Source organism: Macaca fascicularis, chromosome 6 (genome assembly GCF_037993035.2).
Source record: "Macaca fascicularis isolate 582-1 chromosome 6, T2T-MFA8v1.1".
NCBI classification, from domain to species: domain Eukaryota; kingdom Metazoa; phylum Chordata; class Mammalia; order Primates; family Cercopithecidae; genus Macaca; species Macaca fascicularis.
In genome coordinates, this window is record NC_088380.1 from 102264102 (window position 1) to 102287117 (window position 23016).

The 23016-nt window shown below is 49.2% G+C and overlaps 1 protein-coding gene and 1 long non-coding RNA gene across 2 annotated transcripts in view; both read left to right on the plus strand.

The window, feature by feature from the left end:
• Positions 1-23016, plus strand: part of LOC135971520 (uncharacterized) — a 106317-nt gene that overhangs the window by 29744 nt on the left and 53557 nt on the right. The window lies entirely within an intron of this gene.
• On the plus strand, positions 1877-5733 carry LOC135971356 (uncharacterized). The gene is made up of 3 exons (XR_010587517.2): positions 1877-2065; positions 2171-2269; positions 5149-5733. It is a non-coding gene; the product is annotated as an uncharacterized lncRNA (long non-coding RNA).

A 23016-nucleotide genomic window follows, 5' to 3' on the forward strand; every position in this document is an offset into this window, starting at 1 on the left:
GGTATTGGCACGGACAGACGTGAGCGTGTACAGAGCGTGTGTGCACACCTGAGGGTATGTGCTTATGTTGTTTTGTAAGTGGCAAATACGTGGCCCTTGCGTCGGGAGGCCCTGCGCCCATGCTGAGTCCATCAGTGGCCCTCAGGTTGGGGTCTCCATCTCCCCAGACAGCACTCGAGTGTCTTGAGGTTTCAGATTCTTCCTCTCCAGGTACTTGGGCCTCCTCAGGACCAAACACCCAGAACGAGCCAACTGCAAACTACGAGAACGTTCAAATCCATCTTCAGTAGGAAAAGCAAAAGCAATTGGAATAATTTTCCAACATGACCTCGTGGTTAAGCCGTTAGATACTCCAGCCAGCAGATTGAGTCACTTTAAAATTCACGCCGATTAAAATGGTTTTGAGGGTTGCAGAGCTTTACCACTAAACCTTGAAATAATTGAAGCATTCTGCTCTACTTGCTTACTAACTAGGGTTGGAGATAACTTTCAGTCCAAAGTAGCAACCTTCTAAATCCAGCTTAGATGTGAGGCTCCCACTGACACAGGAAGAGACAGTGGCCCTTGTTCACTCTCCTGTGTTCACATACTTTGTCATTTTTTTTGTATCCTGATCATCACTTCTGCTTTTCCAATTGAAACTAAAGGAATTTTAGTTCTGGTTTGGAGAAGCTGTGGTTAGTGGTTTCTTTTCATGGTTTGCTTAATCTCTTAAGTCTGGTGCTTACGTTTACACAAATGCACTTTTCTTTAGTACGACGGTGTTGTTGCCCAGGGCTTCTCCCTCCATATCTGCTCCCCAGGAGGCCCCCTAGGAATGGACGCTGGAGATCCAGCCCCTCCTTCTTTGAGTCCATTGTAGGTTTGGCTCAGAGAAGAAAACAGACCTGTGGGTTAGGTGCCCCTGACTGTTTGCTTGTGAAATGTTTAACAATAAGGTGCCTTCCAAACTAATTTTACACACTGATAGTTGTAGCTTGAAGTATCACTGCAGTCATAAGAACAAAAAACACTCCCATAAAGTAGATAGGCAGAAAAAAGCCATAAAAATTTAATAAAGTACAAATAAAATGGTGTTGTAAGAATGTACAGTGGGAAATGCTCTCAGTCCAGCCAGATCGGCTGTGGCGTCCTCCTGTAAATACATTCAGCCACCTATGGCCCTGATCTCAATCACTACTGTGAATTGTGATCCAGAATGTTCTTGGGGGGCCGATGCCTGGACTTTGCCAGCAGCTGAGTCTGGTTGGGCGTCACGGTGGTGATGAGCTTAGCGCGGCCAGCTGGGCTGAGGGGTGGCCACCCGTGCACTCGCCACGTGCAGTCGTTATTCTGGTGATGGAGTTGCACTCGACGCGGCTTGTCCACCTGGGCTACTTAAAGTACCGGGAATCCAACTGTGAGCGGGTGCCTCCCGACATGGGAGCTGTCTTTCTTATCCAGGGCCCTCTAGCACTGCAGACCCCAGCCGCCGGTCCCTGAGCCCACGGGGAGGCACCGGAGGGCTCTGCTGGGCCATGGAGGTCCCCGAGCAGGTGGTCACTCATTGCTTATGGGTGGTCCATGGCCTGTGAGTTTATTCCCGGGGTCTGTGTGGACAAGGTTAACCAGTTCACAGCTGGGGACTTACACAGGTGACACTAGTTAAAGTGGAATCTATATTAGCTCGCACGGGAGTAGGTGAGGAGCTGGAGGCGAGGGGAGGCGAGGGGAGGCGAGGGGAGGCGAGGGGAGGCGAGGGGAGGCGAGGGGAGGCGAGGGGAGGCGAGGGGAGGCGAGGGGAGGCGAGGGGAGGCGAGGGGAGGCGAGGGGAGGCGAGGGGAGGCTTGGCCCGGCCCGGCCCTAGCACTGAAGCCCGGGCTCCTGACATTTCTGCGTCTTCCTGTTGAGGGGCTGCCAGGGCCCCTGTGGGTCCTGAAGACAGTGGGTGCCCTATGGACCAGGGGATGCGGAAGCCTCTAGAGGCTGCGGGAGGCAAGGAGAGGGTCGCGTCCCCAGAGCCAGCTCTGCCGGCAGCTCGACGTTAGCTGGTGGGACCTGTTTTTGGACTGCAGCTTCCAGAAATGTGAGAAAATAAGTCAGTGTTTAGGGCGCTAAATTTGGGGTGATTTAGTGGAGAAACAGAAAACTAGCCCAGGAAGGTGCACGCATTGAAATGTGCTCTGTCCAGGTGTTCACAGTGGCGTGACGGGGATGGCATCAGGGTTCTGGGAACTGCAGTTTTAGTGAAGGAAGGGGGCTCACCACCCCTTTCCTCATGTGACTGAAGGTACGTATGCCTGCCACACTGCCCAGGACACGGGGACTAGAATTTTGACTTTATTATGGGAACCAAGCCACAGTCAGAACAAAGTGAGGACTGAAATGAGCTTCCTGCAGCCTGAACTGGGAAGAGGAATCGCAAGTAGTTTGTGTTTTTCTGCACAGACCTGTCCTTTCAGATTTTGTTGAGTTCTGGAAAAAGGGAGAAGCACACCTCGGCGAGGGACGGTGTTTCTGGAGGTGGGGCGGCTTCAGCCTGAACGTGGCCGTGTGGCTGGGAGGCTCGGAAACTGCCCTCCAAGGGCACCCATCTGTTCCTTTCTGCACTAATACCTCCTTTACAGAAATTCCAGAAATTCCAGAGCAGTGCGGGAGGCCTCTGGTCTGGATGGGTTTGTGGGGACCGAGGTCATGGGGTGTTGTCCCAAGTACTTATCCTGATGTTGCAGAGGCTCTGTTCCCAAATAATTATTCCACAGTTTCAGAGCCTATATCTGAGTGATAGTCTTAACTTTGTTGCATAAAAGCAAACAAAGTATGTCTTGAGCGTCTAAAAATCCATTTAGTAGTCATGACTGTAACCTCATACATGGGGCTTTGGGATGGAGTGAAAAATCACCGTCACCTGGCGTGGACGCTGCGTGGTATTTCTAGCGTGGTGGCCTGCTCGTGCCTTGAGCTCCATCTGCAGCGTGAGCAAGAGCTGTGCATTTGAGAAATGTGGGCAGGTCAGCTTGCTCCTCCAGGGGGGCTGTGAGGATGTGGGTGAGGGGCCTGGGATGAGGCCACGTCAATGGGAAGGAACTTGGTTGTGTCAGCAGATATGTCTGCCTCTACAGGCCCGCAAGCCAGCCAGAACCCAGTTTTCCTTTGGTCATCTAATGCCAGAAAAAAAACCTGTTTCTTAGAGATTCTCATAATTTATATTAATGAACCATTTGACCCTACATAAAATGTTATAAATGCATAAGGCTTTACAACTTGGCAGATGTGTAACTCACATGTTAGGATTGAATCAAACTGTTGAAGATACTTGTTTCACGTGAAGGTTTTTAGCATTTTATGTGCAAACCAAATGCCAATAGCATTTTGAAAGAGTATTTTGGAATTTTAAACACAGAGTGGGACAGTGCTGGGTCTCTGGGATGCTGGTGGGGTGTATGTGACCACAATCTCTTGGAGCTTGCAAGCAAGCAGGATTCCTAAATTGTCACACCTGCAGTGCTGGAAGTCAAAGTGGATTTCTGTAAACGAGGTATTAGTGGAATAAGGAACAGATGAGTGCCCTTGGAGGGCAGTTTCTGAGCCTCCCAGAGACCCCAGGAAGAAGCGGGGTAGGGGGGAAGTTACCCCCTGGATGGTGGAGCCAGGTTTGCTGGTGGCCCTGGGTGGCAGGTCATTACGTGCAATAAGGAACAGGTGAGCGCCCTTGAGGGCGATTTCTCGGCCCCCTTTGCAACCGCAAGTGGAAGACGCCCCAAAGTGGGGGGTGTTGGGGGTCGAATTTCCAGTGGGGCCGGGTTTGCTGGTGGCCGCTGTGTGGCAGGTCACTGAGTGGAGCGATGGGAGGTGAGTGGAGAGGGAATAGTGGACGTACCCTCCACAGCTACTGCTGGGAGTTGGCTCTGGTAGCAGAGGGGGCATAGAGGGATTCCCATCAGGGGCAACACGGCTGGGGTCCCATGTGCGCTGGACGCTGAGGTGTGGCCATATGTGATCTCAGTCTCCACAGCCACTCTGGGAAGTGGGTTCAGTTACCTTCCCATCTCACATTTGAGAAATCTCAGGGGCTGACATCACAGCTGGGTGGGGTGGAACTAATGTCTCAGGCAGGATGTTGGCCCCAGAGCCCAGCTCTTACCCGCCCTGCTGTTTTCAGTCCACCAAGCTTGTAGAGAGGCGGGTGTGGTGGTGGGGGGCAGAGGTCGTGCGTTTCAGGGGGCTGCTGAGAAACCAACACAGTAGAAGGGGAGCAGGAAATAAACCAGGCAGGAGACACAGGCAGTGCTTGGGAGATCTGCGCAGGGTCTGGGTATAGGGGGCACCTCTGGGCCTGTGAACCCCGTTCTGTGCTCCCGGCTTGCCCAACCTTGGCCCTCAGCCACATGTCTGCTTTAGATGAAATCTCAGTCCCTTGCGTGGTGCGGGCATCTTTTCTCCCTGGCTTTGCCTCTCCTTAAATCAGTCTCAGTGTGGGTGGTGGGGTGGGTGGTGGTCCACGGAATTTGCCCTCCACCTCCCCATCCTTGTCCTATCTGGCCTGTTACCTGAATATGTGTCTCTTCAGAGCCTGCAAATGAGTGGGGGCCACGGCAGCCTCTCGCTGGCCGGCCTCAAACTTTTATTCATCAGAATCATGTTAAATGCTGATTCCTAGGCACCCCATTAGACTCTCTACGCCTGCCTGGCATGGGTACTTTGAGGAAGGTACAGAGGGTTGCTGGGCTGTTCCAGGAGGGAATTTGCATTTGTGGAATGTCTACTGTGTTCCTCCCAGCACCCTACTTTCCATGCACACGTGGCATTAAACCTGGAAGACCTCTGGGTGCTGTGCTGGTGAGGAAGCCCCGCCTGGATGAGGGGCTGCTGGGGCTTGGACTTGATTACTGGGCTGGGGGCTGCTGATGGGATGCCCTGGGAAGTCCTGCTGTGCACTCGGGGGGGTGCAGAAACAGGCTCAGGAAATACAGACCATGGATCTAAAAAATCCTACTGGAAAATCTTTTATGAGCAAATTTGCATCTGACTGAAGATAATCATTGCTTGAGTAATTGGTTTGTTTATAAAACCGGTCCTATGAACTAATAGATTAGTTTTCATTCATGCCTTGTCTATAACGTAAATAGCTGTTACGGCAACCTAAATTAACTTTAAATTTTGTATCAGATTGCATTCCAGATTACAAACAGCTGCTTGATAATCTAATTGATAAAATGGAGGAATTTGGTACTTGGAACCCAGAGTGAAGAGAACAGAATTGCTTTGGTTTCTCAAAAGCGTGTGACGGGTGACCTGGGGTGAAGAGAAGTGGCTGGAGTCATTACACTCGAGGAGATGATCTGGCCCAGCTTTTCTCAGCTGTCTTCTGGATAAAACAAAAGGGCGATAAACGTGGAAAAATTCAGTACTTAGTTTGTCTATGCCCTGAGCTTCTCATACAATCATTAATGTGACCGGGCTGTATCTGAAGCCTCCATACAGGCACAAAGAAATTAGGCTAGATTAAGGCAGCCGGCATCCTCTGGTGCCTGGGCCACATGTCATCTCCTAAAGCCCTTTTGGGTGAAATGACAGTTGCAATGTCTGTTGTTTGGAGGAGTGTAATCTCACGTATGAGATGTAGATTTAAAACACCAAAGCCAGGAAGCTTGGTGGGAGTGGCTGTCTTCCAAGTGGTTTTCTGTGCTGCCATGGACGAGGTGTGGATGTGTCATCCGTTGGTGAGATCCACTGGTGAAGGGGCTAAGCAAACCCTTCGCGGGGGGCGGGGTTGTGAAACTACATCTCTTCTGGCATCCCAAGTAAATACATTTTGTAAAACTTGTGAATTTGACCCTGACCCTAACCCTGAGTGTTGAGTCTGCTGCAGTGTCTGGAGCCGTCTTCGACATTGAGGGTGACTGACTGTAAATGACCGATTCCTCAGTGGTGAAAGTTCAAATTTAGCTTCCCTGAGGAAGCCAGACCTCAGTCACACGTATCTCCATTGTAAACACTGTGGCTTCTACACGAGTGGCTGCAAGTTTCCAGGTTCTCCTTGGAGAAGCAGCCATGCGGTGCTTGGTGATTTGATAACATCAGCCACCTTCTGTCTTCTGTCTAATCATGGTACAAATGATTCTCCTACAAGGAAACGGATCTGGTTTCTTCCCCGATCATTGGAAGAAGCAGCCCACCTAGGGACTGCACCGTCCTCTGCATTTTCACAGCAAAGCCTGTGTCTGTCTGTGAGGAGTGTCATGTGTGTTATGGGAATCATGAGAATTGCCTTAATTCTTCCACTTTTTGAGGGCTCACGCAGCTCTGCCTGTTTTACCTGGGATGAGCAGCGGGTGGTCTCTGGCTGCTGTGGGACTAGGGCTTGGGGTGCATCATCACATCCTGTGGCCTGTCCAGGTGGACATCATTGTCTTTTGCCTGTTGGCTGAGGCAGCTGTGATGCCATGGGGGTCATACTTGTGTCGGGGCCAACCCAGTTCTTCCCGTGTACACCTCTCCTGCTGGAGTGCCTTTCCTTATGATGACGTGTTGAATTAGCGTGGAGAATGCAGAGAGGCTCTGGGCCTCTCCTTCCCATTCTTACTCCCTGGAGCTGTGATGCCCGACAAGGGAGCCCATAGCCAGAGGCTCCTTTAAATTTAATTAGAATAAAGGTTTGATTACATAGCTAAACACATTTGAAAAGAACTTCACAGATTAAATTCCAGATTCAGCCCTTCAGGCCCAGTGGCCACATTTTGGGGCTCAGCAGCTGTAGGTGGCCGTTGTCTTTCTGTGTTGGCTGAGCAGATTGGGACGCTTCCGGTTCAGCAGGCAGTTCTCTTGCATGGTTCTGCCTGTGGTGAGGACACCTTGGCTGGAGAGCCTCGTGGCGATGCCATAGGCCTCTGGCTGCAGCCAGGCTGCACGGTTCCTGTGCCCCGCGTCCTGTGCAGGGCCAGATGGATCCCACCACAGAGTGAGCACTGCTAGACTTGGGTACTGTGTGTAGACAGCAGAGGGGCATGTCTGTGCCTTGCTGACTGGCCTCCTTGGCCAGGCTCCCGTCTCCAAGTCTTCAGGGGAAATGCATCCACCATCCACACCGTGCACCAGAAGAAAACTGCAGGCTTCTCTGTGGGTGGTGAATTGAGATCATGCAGAGTGACTAGGCTTGGGCTCCTGGCCAGCGTGGAACCTGATGATAGCTTTAGGTGGAACCCGACATGCCTCCATGTGTACATGGCGAAGAGAATGCAGTGTTGGCAACTTGAATCCAAATGTGCTCCCGTTTTGAGGTGGAAGGTTCTGGGAGTATTGGCCGTTGCTGATTGTCCTGCTGTGGAGGACTTTGAATGCAGGCACTGGTTTAGGGTAACCCTGGTTTCCTGGTCCTGTATGTGGGCATCCCTGAGTGTGCTGGGCTGGAGGAAGGCAGGGCAGATGGGAGGGTGACAAGAAGTCAGGTGTTTCCAGCTGTGGGGAGTGATGCCATCAGATGGCCAAGATCAGGAGGGTGGTGGCCAGGGGACCAAAGCAGGGGTGGGTGGAAATGCCATGTTTCCCGGGGCATGGGGAGGACCTGTTGAGCTCTATTCCTGGGCAACAGTTCTTCCATTCTCAGGAATCTGTGCCATTGTAATTGAGTAGCAAATTCTGTAATTGCTCTAATTACTTTCTGTTAAGTCCCCATCCCAATTACCATGAATTAGCAACAGTGACAACAGTTTCCCTGATCAATCTTTGCCAAGAAAAACCAGTGGAACTAGTTTTAGTTACCTTGAGTTCCCTCCAAATCAGATTCCTTAGTGGCTTGTGTCCCCAGAGCTGCTGCAGTTCCTCCTGGGCCTAGCAGACACATTCCAGACATTCACATCTCAGCTCAGATGTAGGCGTGCACATTATTTACCGAAAATCGCACTGTGCTGTGATCGGCTTGAGCTGACGTTCTCTAGGTGGGAGGCAGAGGCCAAGGACCTGTGAGGGACTGTCCGAGTGTCCTCTCATTGACTTGGAGCAGGTGCACATCTGTTCTTCAAAAGTTCTAATGGGATGAAATTAGAAATATGAATTTTTAAAATTCATGTGTTATGAACACTGTTCCGTGATTTCCTCTGAAATGAGAGACTATTTGTGGACAAGGCAGTTGGCCTGCAGCTCTCCTTAGAACTGTCCTAGACCTCGATGCCATCCTATGGTCTCTTCCTGGGTGTGGGGTGCACTGCTTGAAGCAAAACCAAAGGAAAGAATGTGGTCAGTGTGCATCACTACTGCAGCCAGCTCAACGCGCCCACCCACTGGGAGGGGGGCCGGATCACTTAACATTTTAAATGCATTTAACACTAAACCAGCAAATCAGCCAGTACTTTCTGTAACTGAACTGCCTGGCTCATGGGAACCTGACACTTGACTTTTCAGAAGAGAATACTTGCTTCTGTGGAGTGTCAATATTTGTCTCATTTCTTGAGACTTTGTTCAAAGTGATGAACATGTGTAAATTAGGCCACAGAGCTCTCTAGGCACAGTCAGGGGAGTAAAAGGCTGTGAAAGATGCGGCCTGATGTGAGCTGTGGCCAGGCACTTTGGAACCTGGGATCCCATCTCCAGCCTTTCAAAGGACATAGAGGAATATAAAATGCAGATGGGAGAGTTCATATTTTAGGCTTCTCTGTTCTTTTGAAATCAAAGTGCAAAGAAAAAGTTTTGCCTTGAGGTCTTATCCCTTACTTGTTTTTCTCCTGAGGTTTTAAAATTTTCTTAACTGCTTTTTTCTCCCCCAATCCTTGGGGAACTTCTATCTTCTTATCTTCTTAAAAGATATAGTTAAATTGAACACTGAAATTTAAAAACATGCTTTCATATTATTTTTCTTTTAACGTATGTATCTGACATTGGTGAAGAACTAAGTGGGCGTGTTGCTTTACTTTTAGTTTAGTTTATTTATTTTTTTGAGACGGAGTCTCGCTCTGTAGCCCAGGCTGGAATGTAGTGGCACGATCTTGGCTCAGTGCAGCCTCACCTCCTGGTTCACGCCATTCTCCTGCCTCAGCCTCCTGAGTAGCTGGGATTATAAGTGCCTGCCACCATGGCTTGTTCATTTTTGTATTAGTAGAGACGGGGTTTCAACATGTTGGTCAGGCTGGTCTTGAACTCCTCACCTCAGGTGATTTGCTCACCTTGACCTCCCAATGTGCTGGGATTACAGGCATGAGCCACCACACTCAGCCTGAGATATTCTTGATTGTAACTGTAATAGATCCCTTTAATAAAAACAGAACAACAACAACAACAAAAAGCTCTCTGAAAAGTCCCAAAATTAAAGAGCTCACTTGGAAAGGGATTTGGACACCAGTTGAATGGCCCAGCACAAACCATAGTTACATGGGCCACTCGGTCTGTTAGATTCTTAGGGTATTTGAAGTGGTGGGGATATTTGCATTTCTGCCTCTGGATATCGTGTTAGTATGAATTCGGCTAGTGTTTGAGGGCCAGGCTCAGATCCGGGAAAACAAGAGCCCCTGACCTCACGGCACTTCTCTTCTATGTGTGTGTGTGTGAGGAAAATAGAAAACACAAGAATATTTTTTTTTCAATGAGCTGGGAAGATGGAAAAACAAGCTTAAGATGTTTACTTGTTCAGAAGAAAGGAAGTGCAGGGAACACTCAGCTTTGCTGCTGCTGAAGGAGGCCCCTGGCGGAGGCTGTTTCAGAGGTGGGGTTTCTCTGAGAAAGGTAAGAGGCAAATAGGATGCCCTATCTGGTTTGCCAGAGATGGGGAAAGTTAGTATCCCCAAAACAGCCTCAGCATTCTTTGAAAGGCTTCAGAAAACCAGCTAGGGTGTGGGACCCTTGTTGGCCGCTGGGTAGAAGGAAAACATTGCTGGTCCTGAGGACTGTATTGTTCTTCCACTGCTATAAAGAACTACCTGAGGCTGGGTAATAAAGGAAAAAAGGCTTAATCGGCATACAGTTCTGTGGGCTGTACAGGCTTCTACATCTGGGGAAACTTACAATCATGGTGGAAGGTGAAGGGGAGGCAGGCATGTCTTCACATGGCTGGAAGAGGAGAGAGAGTGAAGGGGAAGGTGCCGTGTACCTCCAAACAACCAGATCTCAGGAGAACTATCATGAGGACAACACTTGGGGGATTGTGCTAAACCATTAGAAACCACCCCCATGAGTCAATCACCTCCCACCAGGGCCCACCTCCAACACAGGGTTAGAGTTCAGCATGAGATTTGGGTGGGGACACACAGCCACACCACGTCAGGCTTCCCATTCTTCTCTTGCACGTGCTTCCCAAATGGTTCTGTCATTGGTTTTTGTTTTTGTTGATACATAATATATGTACATATTTTCTGAGTGCATGTGATATCTTGATTCATCCCTATATTAATCAATCTGGGTACTTGGGATATCTTTCACTTGAAATATTTTCTTTTCCTTGTGCTGGTAATGTTCAAGTTATTCTCTCCTAGCTGTTTTGATAATACACAGTAGATAACCCACTGCCATCCCCTTGCTGATTTACCAATAGTAGGTCTTGTGCTCCCATTAGGCTGTGTGTTTGTGCCCATTAGCAGCCTCTGCTTATGAGTGGGCTCTGCTGGGCCCTGTTGACCACCTACTCTTAGCCTCCATGAGATCTCTCAGCTCCTGCTTATGAGGAAGAACATGCACCGTTTCTTTGCTTGGCTCGTTTGCTTAATGTAAGGTCCTCCAGCTCCATCCATGCTGTTGCGGATGACAGGGCTCTCCGCTGTGTGGTGGAGTATTGCTCCTGTGTATGTTCAGGCCACGTTCCCTTCATCCCCTGTTGACGGGCACTCAGGTGATTCCGGACCTTGGCTGCTGTGGATGGTGCTGCATTGAAGCTGGGAGCTGTCACTGGCTTCATATTCAGGGGACATGAGCCACTTTGATGTTCTCAAGCAACCTATCCCCAAAGCCTTCTGTAGAATGCCGCATTCCCTTGTGCCCATGGCTTCCACTAGGAGGAACCATTGGGAAGGGGCTTTGAACCCTTGGGTTTCTGTCTTTAATTGGTACCCGGGTGCACTGACCAAGCAGGGGTCCCAGTGACCCTGGACACTACCTCACATAAGGTCCAAAGATGCAGTTAGGTTCTTTTTTAACTTTAGAAAAAAAACGCTTTGGACCTGATTAAGCTATAGCATTATCAGTTAGTGTTTTTCCTATTAGAAAGGTGTATATTTTATTTTCTAGGAAGAAAAGAAATCCTGTTAAATACTCTAACCACAGATTAAATCATGTCAAGGAAAGAGGTACTATTTTGGGGGGAAATTGTCCCTTCATGTCAAAGATCAAGGGGATGACTTCCATTGTTTAATTGAGTTAATTATGAAATCTTAAGTGGTTTGAGGGGCTGTGGTGAGGGTTATTACAGAGTCGTGTGTCTTAGCGAATGGCACAAACGGCCTTGTGGGCCTACTTTGGCTTTGTTTGAACCTGTAGATTGTTAAACTAATTTTAGTTTAACATTCTGAGGATTATAAATTGATTCTTGTCTAAGAAGAGGTTTCTGTTGTCTTTGAAGACAGGAGCCACAATACAGAAGGTCCCTGGCTCCCAATGGTTACATTTGTGTTTTTTTTCAACCTCGTGATGGTGCGAACTAGGCACACTCAGTGCATTGTTTGGCCCGAGATGGGCTGCCTCTGGATGAACTCCTTGTAAGTTGAAACTATTATATCAAATGCACTTTCTATTTAGGATATTTTCAGCTACGCTGGGTTTATTGGAACAGTTTCATCCCATGGTAAGTCAGGGAGCATATGTGCTCATAAAAGTAGAGACAATCTTATAGATACCATTAGGTATAAAGTCTGACGTTACAGAGATACGATGAAAACAATCAAGTGGGACTTGGAAGCCTTAGAGGGGCTCACATGGCGGCTCCTGGAATGCAAACGTGAGCGCCACTGGCTTCTGGATGTGACGTCTGTGCCTTCTGCTCAGCCCAGTGGGTTATCAGCTGCTCTCGAGGGCAGAGCGGTCCAGCGTTCCTGTGTTTAGGAGTTTGAGCTGCCTTAAGAGGCTAGGTCATTTCTCACTGGTGTTTCAGGGCTTTAGGCCTTCTGAACAAGCAGGAGGAAGGACGACTTTGTAGAGCTTTGGAAATCTCAACGGACTTCAGGGCCATCCCCCTTGGCAGGAGAGAGCCCCACTGGAGGTGAGCAGGGTGCCGTGCAGGCCTGTGCTGGGCCCAGGCATGTACGGACGTTGTGAGGGCCACAGGACACAGATCGGTCTTGGTTCACAACTGGTGTGGATGGCCACGCAGCATTTCTGGCAGGTACATGAGTGCGGGGAGGTGGGTTTTGGGGTGTGCTTCCTTGTTGCCTAGTTGCTTGGAAGACCCCTATTCAGACCCCATCCTGAGTCACCGTGACAGGCCTCCGGCTTCACACGCCACACAGAAGCCTTGGTGTCGGTCACTGACGCCCACCAGATGTCAGATATGCCTATGTATCTTCCCTGGTCTCGGGATGGGTCTTGTTTCGAGGTTATAGTAAACGTTCTTTAAGAGGGGTTTTGGATATTTTTTTTGTTTGCAAGGAGGCAGCAGGGAGTACTTGAGCAGTGAGATCCCCTTCCCAACCAATGAGAATTCAGATCACAGCAGGTAATTATGGCAGCGGGGCTGTGAGATCAGCTTCCCAACCAATCAGATCACAGCAGGTAATTAAGGCAGCGGGGCGGGTGGCCAATCCTGAACTGTGGCTATGGCTGGAGTCTTGCCCCGCGGACAGAGCGTGCTGGGGCCTCGGTGGTCCACTGTGGGGTGGGTGGAGCGCATGAGCTGTGTGCTGCTGGGCCGTGGCTGGCTCCCCAGCCTGGGGTTTAGGCAGGACTCGTTCTGAAGACAACTTGGAACCCAGGAAGCAGCACGAAAACAGGTTTGTGCGTTTCTAGATCCTTGGTGCTCCCCAGTCAGACAGTGTGCAGGCTCTGAGGGGTCTCGCCAGGAAGACTTGCACAGTCGGCCCCGGGGTGGATGCGGCTGCAGCGGGTCTTGCAGGAGCTGGAAGTGGGGGTGTCTCACAAGTGGGACCTTTCAAATGGGTCCAGCAGGATGCATCTGTGGAAATGCTGCCACCTAATGTAGGACTGCGGCCAGCAGGGCCTGAAAGGCTACAGCGGGCTCTGTTTCTGCTCTCTTGAGAAAGTCTCTGCACGGTTTTCCTTGGTTTTTGTCTGTCTGGAGGCTGCTTCCCCCTTTCTTGGGCTTACCTAGCCTTCTGAGCTTCCTTGTTGAGTATGACAAAGCCCTGAGAAGGCATTTTTATTGCATAATTGTGTTATCCTGGTGGCAGGATAAATGACCTGCAAATGTGGGTGACTCAGTAGCTCTGAGGGTGTTCAATATCCAAGACAGAGGTGGGAATGAAATGTTCAGACAGGTGTCAGAGGGTCTGTTCTCTGCTTCACACTGGGGCCCTGGTTTGCTGTGACAGTCTTCACACTCGATCCAAAATGGGGATAATGAAGTCTCACGGATTCGGCTTCAGCTGAGAGCTGCCTCCAGCACAGTCTTGTGTGAGTAACAGTTTATATGTTTGGTGCGAAGGGCGGGCCCCAGTTGATCTTATTTGTGGTGGTGCTTATGGTGGCTTTTCCATAAGGAATGTAAACTTTATTAGCTTTGGCAAGGAAATCTTGAGTAAATCTGAAGAATGTTTCAGGAAATTCTGGAACCTACAGTGAATCTGGAATCTGCATGAAATTGAGATTTGGATTCTCATGATTTCCTAATGCTACCCCGAAGCCCAGTAGTTGAGATAGTCGTAGAGCTTCAGTTGTGCTGCCCAGTTCCCCATTTTAAAAGGAACACGTTGATTTCATCTAGAATGTTCTGATCTCTGAGTGCTGCCAGCGGTGTGACCAGCCCTCTGCATCAGAGGGGAAGCCAGGGCTGCGCTCACGGCATCGCGGCAGCTGGGAGCTGACCCAGGACCTCAGGCACGTGTGATGCTGACCATTTTCTGTAAACTCCAAGGGTGCAGTGGTCTCCTTGGCGCTTTACAGTCTTCTGAAGCTTTTGATGTGTCTGCACTTTATAGATTTTTCAGAAGTAGATGGCCTTTTCCCACACCCTTGGGCTGAGTTTCGTCAGAGGCTGGTGTGTGGGAAGCACCACACCCACATTCTGACAGGGAAGACTCTGGTGCCCAACTGAGGTCAGAGGGGAAATTTGTTTTTCCTTCCCTCCAGTCTGGTCCAGCTGCTCCCTGGTTGGTCAGAAGAATATCATGCTTATCCAAGTCATAGGCAAACCCCCTAAGTCAAACATTTGTCTTTTTTCTTTAATATACCCGTTTCATTTATATGGGGCAAGAGATAGAGAAATGTCTTTTAGGGGAAAATTAATTTCTTTAATTACACAAAACTTTTTGGATAAAAACTGTAATCAAGAGGCTATTTTTGTAGAAAGATCTAGTTAAATACTATAGTTGGAAAGCTCCTTATATTTGATCTTAAACTTGGGCCCGGTGTGCATGTCAGCACGCTCGTGCTCATGACACCAGGCTCAGCTGTGAACTACAGGCACCGGTACATATAGCCACCCCATCGATTGCTTCCCCAGCCGTTCCTCCTGGCCTTGTTTCCCCTTCCCTGTGAAGGAGGGAGCAGTTCTGCCTGCTCTGAGATGCCGGCAGGCCTGCCGTTGGAGCAGTGGGCACCTCCCACCTTGAAATGGTTCTTCGTGGTGCAGTTGCACCACGGTAGGTGGACTTGTCTTTGTTGCCTTCCACAGAGGACGGTTAGGGTGGGCAGGAAAGAACTCTCTGCTACAAGTTTGCATTCCAGGCTGTTTCCAGAAGTGGGAATTCTTGTGCCCTGGAGTCTGGGAATGAATTTCTAGTTTCCCAGCTTCAGGTGGAATTGAAAATGAGTGAGGCAACCCACCACACCCATCTGGAGCCAGGAACTAGAGCCATTTTTAAAGTGGCAGTTTCTCCATAAGATTAGCAAAAAAAATGCACTCAGCACGTTTCTTTCTTTCTCATATGCATTTGTCCATCTAAAATGGGAATGGTGGTTTTTGAAGCATGGATGTAGTTTTAAATTTTGAGTATTATAAACCTTAATGTAGCTTGTTAAAATGTTGGCCTGATTATCTGGAGATTTACTAAACCTTTGGAGTGGTAATAATGAGTTGATCTATATGACTTTGCTTTCTAGGATGCAATGAAAGTACTATAATTAAAACCTCTGCAGTTAGGTGCAGCAGGCGATTGGCCAAAACAAATTTTGCCTTTTGGTTTTCTTTAACCAAACAAGGAAGTAGAGTGTAGGCTGAAGTGGCAAATTCATTTCAGAGCATGCCAGAGCCCTCAACGATTGAGCAGCCTTCTCAGGTGAACGTGTAACATGCCGTGAGTCTTGGCAAGCCTGGCTACTGATGTGTGCACGTGACACCACGGAGCCACACCTAGGAAGATGTGGTTTCTGTAGCAAGATTTGGAAAACCAAAGTGCAACTTAATTATCCAACTTTGTTACAGAAAGAGCTTTGACCAGATGGCCAAAGACCTGATTCTCTTACAATCGAGACTTGGTTATAAAATTGCCCTTACTTGGTGCCAATCAGTGTTGGTCCACAGTGGTACTCCTCCAACCTCACTGAATAGTTGGGAGACTGAAATGAGACTGTGAAAATCTCCTTAAGGTGAAAAGGGCTCTGGGGCACCCGGGAATATCCGCACACCCGTGGCCATTCCCCTTTAAGGTGGAAAGGACTGCTGGGTCACGCGGGAGCATCCGCACACCCGTGGCAGTCCTCTTTAAGGTGGAAAGCGCTGCTGGGGTGCCCAGCAATATCCGCACAACCGTGGCCATTGTGGCTGTCCCCCTTTCTGCTCAGTCACCTCTGTATTCCCGCATTCAGGCTTTGGGACACTCATGAGCAGCTCATCCCCTGGGCTGGTGAGGAAGGGGAGTGGGAGGTTGTTCTGAGGCTCTGTCACCATCTGCCCTGTCGTGAGCTGGGCAAGGCAGTGGCAGTGACCCCGGAGGAGTCTGGTCAGTGAGGGCTCCGGCAGGAAGTGCTGAGGCTTGAGGTGGCTGTGCCAGTCGTAACGAAATGTCTTCCCTCTTATTTCCATGATTCTTTCTAGTTCTGCGCCTTGCACTGCAGAGTCTCTGTGTGTCTATAAATACACATTAGTTATGATACAGGTGCCTCTTTCCCCTCTGGGGCTGGGCCCGGGGAGTAAAGTGCAAGACCCCCTCACTGCTGGATGCCCACCAGCACGAGGCACTGCCTGCCCTGCTAACTAATGCCTTCAGCGAGTCCTGGAAGCCCCCTCCTGAGCGCCTGGCCTGTTGACAGTGTACACGGGAGACAGATGAGCTCCCCTTGCCCCACACTGAGCAGAGACTGGGGAGGCGGCGGCAGCACTGTCCCCCATGGTGCATCCTGGGTGCATGGAGGAAAAGTCTGTTCATGCTTCAAACAGCCCATCCTCTCAAAAGCAGGGAGACAACCACATTTCCATCTGGAATCCTAAAAAAGGGCCCTTTTCTTTGAGGGAAGAACGTGGTATGTATGTGTGTACCTCTTTTTTTTTTTTTTTTTTTTTTGAGACGGTCTCCCTCTGTCCCCCAGGCTGGAGTGCGGTGGTGTGATCTCAGCTTACTGCAAGCTCCGCCTCCCGGGTTCACACCATTCTCCTGCCCCAGCCTCCCGAGTAGCTGGGACTACAGGCGCCCGCCACCACACCTGGCTAATTTTTTATATTTTTAGTAAAGATAGGGTTTCACCGTGTTAGCTAGGATGGTCTCAATCTCCTGACCTCGTGATCCGCCCACCTCGGCCTCCCAAAGTGCTGGGATTACAGGTGTGAGCTACCACGCCAGCCCGTATGTGTGTACCTCCTTTCAAGTCTTGCCTGACCTTTGCATTTAAATATTATTGAAAAACTTAAGCACGTAACTGACAAGAACTTTATAGGTTTCTCCAAGTAAAAATATGGAAAAGTTAAGTGAACCCATAATATGTTTATTAGTCCCACACTTGGATTTTAAAGGTGGGCAAAACATCTCCCAGTTCTTCAGCCTGATTTCCATGGAATCGTGAATGAAACGTGCTGAAGTTGCCGTGCGGATTTTGTTATGTGGCGGTGACAAGTGGGGCTGGTCACTAAACAACTGGAGGGATCTCTGTCCTTTCTGTGCTCCTGTTGGACACTAGGCACGTGCTTGGCTGTTTTCTGTGTGTTGTGTGGGCAAGATGAAGACAGAATTTCCAGATGATCCACACGGTGGTATCTTCTCCCTTTTCTGTTAAAACGTGTCTTCTGCTGCTTCTACATAGACCAAGTGTTTCTCTTGCCTGTCTACATAAATGCTGTTTAACAAAAACTGTATTGTAGACATGTGAAGTTGAATTCCACATTATAAAGCAGATAGAGATGACTGAGCATTGTTTTGTGGAAGAAAGGTTTAAAATGATTTTTAGCTTTTTCCCTGAAAGAGGGAATAATTTTAACTTTTTCTCTGAAATATGGAATAATGAAATGGGAAAATAATTAAATTTTCCCGTGTAATTGTTAGATTATATTTAATTATTTGTTAGATTATTCATGTATTGCAAGGGAAAAGGAACTAGATCACCTCATGCACCCAAATGAAAATTTAAAGGGTATGGGCAAATTCATTTGAACTTCTTTAATTTTTTTTTTTTTTTTTTTTTTTGACAGTCTCACTGTGTTTCCCAGGCTGGGTGCAGCAGTGCAATGACAGCTCACTGCAACCCCAATCTTCCAGGCTCAAGTGATTCTCCTGCCTCAGCCTCTCCAACTGCTGGGATTTACAGGCATTAATCACCACACACAGCTTATCACCTCTTGGAGACTAGCTTTGAGTTTGGGCATTCAGTGAACTGTATTTTGGTTAATTCTCAAAGTTTCTCACTGTTTATCTTTAATTTGCTAGAAATCTAAATGTATTGTGAAATGCATTACATTTCCTTAGCATTCACGGATTCCCAGTTAATGGGGCAGAGACGCAGAAGGGCAGGAGGCGTTCGGACATCATCAGGGTTGCAGTTGAGTGCTTGCCCCGAACACACTGGAGCTCTGGGCTCTGTGGCCCCACGGGGGTCCTCTGTCCACTGAGGTGGCCGGGTTACCTGGAAGGTCCCTCCAGCCTCTGCGATTTTGCCCTTTTCAAGTTAACATCTTGTCATTGTCCTGGGCAGCGTTGCCTTTCGTTCACTGACCTATGACTGAACAGCTGGTCAGTGGCCAGTGCTGCCTCCTTCAGTTGGGAGGTGGTGACGTGATTACACTTCCGTGGAACTTGGTTCTTGGTGTATTAAGGGTTCAGTTGTGTCTTGATTTTTAATCTGCACCTCTGAATTGGTCTTTTGATTGCAAAGAGATTACTTGCTGGATTTGTTTCTGAATATTTCTTGGATAAGAGAAGAACCTCGCTTATCTGTGTGTTCCTTTAATGTGTTTTTGCAGGCATTTAAATGGGTATCTTAGCCCTTAGCCCATTTTCTGTGTGTGGTAGATTCATTCAAATCTTTTACGCGAAGTATCTCTTCCATTAAGGCCAGAGGACGTGGGGTGCTGTCTCCGTAAACTAGGGGGAAATGGCATTGTTCTGCCCTCCTCCCTGGGAACGCTGGGGTTTCCAGGTCTCTGGACTTGGCTCCCACACTGGGAGAGGGGCTGTGGCTTCTGGAGCCCATTTTGTGCGGGACTGACTCCTTCACTTGCTTTATTCCCCACGGTCTTTGCTGCTTTATGACGCAGGAATGAGGGAGTCGGGCCCGGGGGCTGCGCCTGTGCCTGAAAGGCTGGATGCAGAAACTCCTGGTGGGAAGGATGTTCCTTGAGGGCAGCTTGGAGTCTTTTCCTACTTTTAACAGAGAAGTAGCTCTTCACATGGTTCTATTCTGCTAGTGATGTTTCAAAATAATTGGTGTAGAGTTATGCAGATGTCCAAGACACCCATGATCCACTCCGGGCCAGTGCCAGGCATTGTGCTCAGATGCCTTCAGACCACATTCATATGCCAAAGATTCTTGCTTGGCTATTCTCAAACTTATGAGAATCTAAAACAGGAGCCACGGTGTGGATTTTCTCTTAAGCCCCCATGCCTTTGCTTTGTGTTTTGGGGATGAATGACTTCATCAAGGGGAAAGAATTGGAGGAAGGAGCCTCTGAAGCTAGGAGGGGGTGGGGAGGGCCGGGAGGCAGAGGGAAAAGGAGCTGTAGGGGGAGGAGCCAGGCTGGGGCTTCTCCCTATGATGTTCGCCCACCCCTGGGGTGATGCCCCAGGGATGGACTGACTTTCCCACAGGAAATGTGTATGAGGATTGCTTGTCTGTTTCGTGGGCTGGTCATTTGGATTGAGGGAATGTCCATGTTATGATTCCTTATTGATTCGAAGGTTGAAAAGCTTTGTGCTCAATACAGGGGTCTCTTGGTGTGATGGGAAATGTGATCGCAGCTGCCTTCGGTGTGGGAAGGGCCCTCGAGACCCTCAGTGGTGGCCGGCGCTGGCCTTAGCCTCCCTGGGTGAGCTGCCCTCAGGGCGGGAAGGGAGGTCTTCGGTGGTGGCCGCTGCCGGCCTTCGCCTCCCTGGGTGAGTGCAGCTCCATCCCCAGTGTCTCCGACTCCTTGCCTGGCACCTTCCTCGCTGAAGGCCGTGATCCATCAGCCGTGTCCATGCGTGTCCTCCAGACTAGTGCTGACTGCAGGTCCAGGGGTGGTCAGAGGAGGCCAGAGGAGGCCCTCATGATGTGAAGCTAAACGTTTAATGATGGCGCTGCTGAGTGCATGAGCCGCGTCAGCCCAAGAGTCCGGGTAGGAGGGAGCCGCGGGGTAGAGGGAAGGCTGGACAGATGGGTGCTTTCCTTAGCCCCTGGGGGCATGGCCAGGTCCATGCTCAGACCTGCTTTCTCCCATATTTCCATAAATAGCAAGGGAAGGACTCGGGGCACCCAGGAACCTCATGGGTATAAGCTGTGTCCTCGCGTGGCCCCAGCTGCGGCCGGTGACGTTATTCTCTTTAGCCTCAGGCTTATTTTGTATAAAAACACAAAGGCACAGAAGTAGTTCAAGGGCCTCTAAAGACTTATGTAATTGTTAATAGGCCTACTTTTATGATTTCTTATGTATTAAGAGCAAATCATGAAACAAACTCATTTCTGTTTGAAGAAATCTTTACCGTTCTCATTTTTGTGGCAAGCAACCTTGAGTCTTTGCTTAGAGCGTTAGTGCCCTCATGCCAAGCGCCGCTGCCTGGCGTCTCCTCGGCACACACCTCTGTCCATTGGTTTCCGTTCACCTTTCCGCCTAGAATTCTAGGAGGGGCGCTGGGATCTTAGGGCTAGAAAGAAACTCTGAAGACCACTTCTAGGGGCAACTTTTAATCAGGGCTCTCCAGAGAGACAGCCAGCTGGGTGTGCGTGTGTCTCCAGGGGGATGTTTGCTGCAGGGGCTACGGAGTCCAAGAAGCCCCAGGACCCACAGCCTGCAAGCTAGAGTCCTGGGAGGGCGTGGCTTGAAGACTTGAAAAGCGGAGGGTGCAGATCCCACCTGGGTCTGAGGAGCTGAGACCCAGGAGCACAGGCGGCAGAAGACAGATGTCCCTGGCCCATCAGCCAGACAGGTGGAGTGAGCCCAGTCTTCCCCACTTGCTGTTTTATTCAAGCCCTGGGTGGATAGGGTGGTGCCCCCCACACTGGTGAGGATGGGTCTCCACTCAGTCCAGAGGCAAACATGCATCTCACACAGAAATAATGCAGAACCAGCCATCTGGGCACCTGGGGCATGCTCAAGTCAATGCACAAAACAAATGCCACGCGTGGCCCTGATGTCTGCATGTTCGCATCACTCCACTCACATTGCTCAGTCATCTCCTCGGTGACTTTGTAAGCTCGTTGTGTGGTTCTGGGGGTCTTTGCCCCGGGTGGTGGTGGTGATGACAGGCTCCCCAGCACCCCAGCTCAGGTGCGGTAGGTGATGCCACCAACAGCTCCTTATTTCTCAGACACTTGAGCGGGTGCTCTGTGCAGCCAGTTCCACCTGCAGCAGCATCTGTTCCCTACGCCAATTCCATTGGGAGTGTGTGCCTGCCTTCTGTTGGGGTGCAGCCTTCTTTCAGGGAGGAACTGTGTCCTGTTTGCCTATGTCTCCCGTGGTGTATCTCATGGCTGAATAAGTACCTATAGGTTACCTCAGTGGCTGAATGATAGGTTCATTGGAAGGAAAACTTTATACTTTTTTTTCTTTTTGAGATGGAGTTCCACACTTGAACGCCCAGGCTGAAATGCAATGGCACGATATCAGCTCATTGCAACCTCTCCCTCCCAGATTCAAGTGATTCTCCTCCCTCAGCCTCCCAAGTAGCTGGGGTTATAGGCGTCTGCCACCATGCCTGGCTAATTTTTGTATTTTTGTTAGAGACGAGGTTTCACCATGTTGGCCAGGCTGGTCTCAAACTCTTGACCTCAAGTGATGTATCCACTTCAGCCACCCAAAGTGCTGGGATTACGCCATGAGCCATCACACCCAGCAACTTAATACCTTTTTTTTTTTTTTAATCATAATGGGCTTGTTAAATGCTTAAGTTAATGTTTATTTTAAAAAATGTTATCTGTGACGTTTCAGCTTTTCATAGCACTTCTCGTGTGAATATTCAAATAAAGGCCCTTTAGTCGTGGGGGAGAAGGGGTTATCCCTTTCAGCAGAGGGAGATGGAGGAACACGTCCTGGTGGGTCTGAGCACAGGCAGTCACCCCAGCCTTGGTGCTTGCTTAGGTCTGTTCTCCGTTCACCGTAGCAGCGTCCACTCTGATTGTCAGCTTAAAAATAAGCTTTTTCCTCTTTCTAATCAGAACAGTTAGTTTGTTAACCGTCACGTTAAGGTATCGAGAATGATGGCTTTCAGGCCTCAGATATGACACAAGTAGTAAATGCAGCTGACCCTGAACGGCATGGGTTTTGAGCTTTGAAGGATCACTTATGTTAATTTTTTTTTTCCAACCAAACCCTTACTGAAAAAACCTGGCTTTGTGGAGGGCCAACGTTTCCTACATGCGGTTCCATAGGGTGGCCGTGGGTCCTGTGGATATGTAGATTTGGGTAAACTCGGGGGGTGTTCTGGAATCCATGTCCCCGTGTATACAGAGGGACAACTGCAGCTTTTTAAAAGTTTGTGTCCTGCCTTGTCCTAAAAAGGCTCCAAGGTGGATGCAAAATTATTTCATTCTTTTGGTTTTCTTGGTGGAATACTGATGTTTATTCTTCAGGGTCTAAAATCCTGAGTGAACAGAGTTAGTGCTTCAGGAACAAAGCCTGTCTGGAAACACATATTGAGATATCCACCTTTTCTTCATGGTTTCACAAAAGGTCGTGATCATGTTTTATTCGTTTGAACCATAGGAAACTGCTAATATTTGCTGTTTTTGGCCTACAGAATGGCAAGTTCATACGATATTAAAAAGAAAGGTTTTCTGGATGGGGAAAATAGGAATCAGTAAGAACCTGAAGTTGTCTGTCATGGCCTGTGAGTCACAGGTAAATAAACCTGCATGAGGGGACGTTGGCTGTACAGTATTTTCCTTCTGTTTTAAGACTGTCAGAAAAAGGTCAGTTCTATTGTGTTGGGTCCCTGGACCTCACCTTTGCTGCAGAGGGGACTTGCCATTATGCCTCTTGTCCCAGTGCCCAGGAGGCTGACGCCACATAGAAGACCTGCAGGTCAGTGGACATGAACAGGCACCGGACATGCTGTGCACCTTGGGACACATCTGAGAAGTGTGTGCTTGCAGCAGGTCTGGGGTGAGGGCGTGTTCCATCTCCTCTCCCTTCTCTGGCTTTACAGGCCTTTGAAGTTAGTCCTGGAAAGTGAAATTAGTTAATGCTGATCAGCTCGAGGTCAAACCCGGAATCAGGCTCATCATTTCCTGCAGTGTTCACAGCAGCAGCTCGTAAACTCGACGTGACCTGAACCCAGAGAGTCGAGGTTCCGCCCTGCTTTGTGACTCGGTTGTGTGTGGTCTTGAGAAAGT